The following is a 2,940-nucleotide window of genomic DNA, read 5'->3' as shown; positions in this document are numbered from 1 at the left end:
AAGGGATACAAAGGTGTATACCTCACGGGTAACCTAGAATCCTGATACCACTTGATGTAGCATTGGCTCAAACTTCCGAAAGGTAATGATAAATTCGATTGGTGGAGACTCGACGTTGACGATCCGGATTTCTAATCAGACACGATTCAAATCCCTGCAACCGCTACACTGCTGCTCCATTGGTTATCAACCAAGCACAACTTGATTGACCTCGCCGAGAAGGCTTTCCCTGCAATCGAATCGAAGGACACAACCAAGAAAGTATAAACACACAATCTGATATTGCAAATATGAATGAAGTAAAGAAGGGTTCAAGCTCTCAATTCGAAAGGCCAAATCGACACAGTTGAGGAGAACAAGAACAAGGGCCCTGGATCACTGTAAAAGGACTTATCGTCATAGTTACAACGAATCAATCTCAGTTTCTCAAAGGAAAACCTGAACTAAACAAAATCCAAACCCTAATGTGGTGACAGCTACTGAATTTATGAGGGTTAGGTCATAGAGACCCCCCTGGATGCGCCCCTATAGACTCCAACACGATACACGGGCCAATGGCCCAAAAGACGGTGGCGTCACCTGACATATTCTGGATATCCACTTGTTTCATCGATTTCCATTGACTCCAATCGAATTTTAAGGTGGGAACAGTTCCATTGGAAGCTCCATGAAATTTTGTTTCCATCCATATAAAGAAAGCCCAAAACGGACACCATATGCGACCTAGGCGTCATTTTTAGTACGTGCTGCTCCTGGACTCCGAGACGGGCTTGAACTTGAGTTGTTTTGGGCCTCCACCTCGGAGACTCGAACCGAATTAGCCTCGGGCCTCCTTCTTGACTTGGACACCCTTGGTGGCCTCTTTCCCCTCTATACCATGTGCCAAACATGGTCGTATGCATGGGTGTCATGTCCTCATCACGTAGACCATCTTCTGTCCACTCCTAATGATCTGTTAGATAAAGTACAAGTGATTAGTATATTGAACGCATATATGAATCACTAAATATTAAGGTGCAATGAATTGAGCAACGTGTTTACATGCTTATTTTTTTTACTTAATGAACACTTATAGATATCTTTGAACTAGGATTTGGCGCTGCTGTAAATAAACAAGACAGTAAAAAGGCAGTGAACAAGAAAATAAAAAAGACAAGTAAATTTGCAATGTGGTAGTGCAACTGCAAGTTTGGCACCATTTTAACTAGTACACTAAAAGTTATTATGAATCTAACTAGGCGCACAATATCGCATAAGCTGGTAAGCATCATGGTTGACTGAGACTTTATCAAATCACACATACATCAGTATCAGTATCAGAGAGGAGAATAGAACCTATACCTGATGTAAGTAACAAAATCATTCACCTTCACATTTCAGCAAAGTACAGCAATGATCTACAGATTGGACAACTATAACTTTGTTGCCTTTGTTCTTTTCACATGCCGCCTACAACAAACTGAAAACATGTAAGCCACACGCTCCATATTTGCATGTAGAATTCGAGAGTGTGGTTTATGGAAGAAGCTTACCATCCTTTTGGCCGTGGTCCTCAGTCCCTCACCTCCCTCCATGCTTCCTGCAAAGGGGCAAATGATCCCTCACCTCCCTCCTTGCTTCCTGCAAGGGACAAATGAAAAAACAACATAGGAAAATGATTAGCTATTACTGTAGTATTAGAATGATACTGATGTTTTAAAACAGAGATAAAAAGTGCTTTAAAACAGTTCATTTTACTAAGCATATTTCAATCTTGTCACGCTAATTAAAAGTGCTTTAAAACAGTTCATTTTACTATGCAGAAAATCTAATAGTAGGAAGGGGTAAAACAACCTCTTTGCAGTAACTTCTCTTTTTAAGTAAGGGTTCCTCAAGGACCACAATCTGTTGGGGGTATACCAAAGTTGCTGCACAAGATCTAGCTAACCTTAGAACAGAGGATCAAGACATGGAAACTTAATCTACAGATGTCCATTTATTATCCAGTTGCATCCTTTATAAGCATGGTTGCAAGTAGGATTACAAGTAGCAAACAAATCTAGTTTAGTATATTACATACGGATTTTCAGCAGAACTGACACAAAGCAGGATGCTAAATGCCACACTCTGAACTCCAAAGTCGAAACCCCTGCTGAAATTAGCGACTCCGAAACCCCAATCAGAGGTGATGGCAAACTGAGAGAGAGGAAGGAGAGAAAGAGGGGGAGGCTTACAGATCCGCACGACGTTGGGATCCTCGATGTCATTGGTGGCCTGTTGGTGGCCCGGTCAAGCAAGGCCGGCACGGCGGCGGCTAGCCCGAGCCCTCCGACCCCTCCGCGGCTAGCGTGGGTGTGGTGGTGCCCCATCCCGCTCGAGCGCTGCCCTCACGAGGCCCTCCTAGTTGCCCGCTGCCCGATCGCCCCTCCAGCGCCTGGACTATGCCGCCATCGTGCATGGTGGTGGTGGCGAGCTGGTGGCGAGCCCGAGGCCGGCCAACCGCTCCCCGCGGGTGTAGCATGGCGGCGTGCCGCGCGATCTGGAGAGCACGTTTGGGGGGAGGCCGCAGGCCGGATGGGAGCAGAGGGTGGATTCAAGACAGACGTGCATGGGAGGACTGGAGGGGCGAGGGGAGGGAAAGAGAGCAGAGCGGCGATTGGATCTGAGCTAAGGAGGGGTGATGAGGACATCAACACCAATGATACATCCACACCTACACAAGTACCAGTTTCTGATCCTATTGCTCGCGCCCGTGCTCGTCAACTTAATAATCAAGTAAGTTCACTCTTGAGTTCCTGTCCATCCTATTTAGACCATGGAGACGTGTGCACTCTTAGTTTTGTTAGGAACCAGGGAGAAGACCGAAAGGGAAAAGGACTCGCGCAGGCTGGATTCGGACTCCAGGATAGTACCAACTTGTGATGGTCACCATGGTCGCATACGGAATCGGATTGGGGCGTT

At 46.0% G+C, this 2,940-nt stretch overlaps 1 long non-coding RNA gene across 6 annotated transcripts; it reads right to left on the bottom strand.

Moving 5' to 3' along the window:
• Window positions 1–349: 349 nt before the first annotated feature.
• On the bottom strand, window positions 350–2,651 carry LOC101781105. Of its 6 annotated transcripts, none has more exons than XR_001164047.2 (6): window positions 2,214–2,651; window positions 2,056–2,131; window positions 1,834–1,907; window positions 1,533–1,620; window positions 1,342–1,459; window positions 350–952 (listed from the first exon to the last, which is right to left on the bottom strand). It is a non-coding gene; the product is annotated as an uncharacterized LOC101781105 (long non-coding RNA). The 6 variants fall into 6 exon arrangements; XR_002677663.1 differs by having other exon boundaries at window positions 2,060–2,131; XR_002677664.1 differs by having other exon boundaries at window positions 1,342–1,449; window positions 2,060–2,131.
• Window positions 2,652–2,940: the final 289 nt, after the last annotated feature.

This window comes from Setaria italica, chromosome V, assembly GCF_000263155.2.
Source record: "Setaria italica strain Yugu1 chromosome V, Setaria_italica_v2.0, whole genome shotgun sequence".
NCBI lineage: Eukaryota > Viridiplantae > Streptophyta > Magnoliopsida > Poales > Poaceae > Setaria > Setaria italica.
Note: the sequence above shows the minus strand (reverse complement) of the source record. Positions and strands in the feature narration are given on the sequence as shown.